We start from the raw sequence: 520 nt of genomic DNA, 5'->3' as shown, positions 1-520 counted from the left end.
CCCCCCCCCCCTAATTCTCATTCAATTTCTTTTTTTCTAATCTTCCAGCAGCTCCCGGAGAGATTGGACTATCACGCGCGGAGTTCTAGCGCGTTAAATTGATTGTGTCTCGTCTTGTGTGTCGTCCTTCATCTGCTGCTGAAGCAATAAAATCACCGCCCCACCACACACACGCACGCACACACACACAAACACACACACACACACACAGGAGGAGAAGGGAGGGTGGGTGTGCTGCTGCACCACCAGAGGAAACTGAGCAGATATTCTTGGCGCTCTGCAGATAATAGCCCACTGAATGAATTTGTCGAGTGGTTGCAACATGCGGGAGCGCGCGCGACTCATGCATCATTTTGTGTGACCGCGTATCGTGTATTTATTTATGCGCGGGGTGGGGGTGGGGGTGAGGGGGCTCTCCTGTAATTTAGATGTTTGTATATCCTTACAATTGGTGGTTTGTGATTGGTTGCTGGGTTAATTTACCTCCGTCGATGTGTGTGTCCTCCCCCCTCCCTCCCCC

This window comes from Nematolebias whitei, chromosome 15, assembly GCF_014905685.2.
Source record: "Nematolebias whitei isolate Nwh7 chromosome 15, NemWhi1, whole genome shotgun sequence".
NCBI classification, from domain to species: Eukaryota; Metazoa; Chordata; class Actinopteri; order Cyprinodontiformes; family Rivulidae; genus Nematolebias; species Nematolebias whitei.
The sequence above is the reverse complement of the archived record's forward strand: the minus strand, read 5'-3'. Positions refer to the sequence as shown.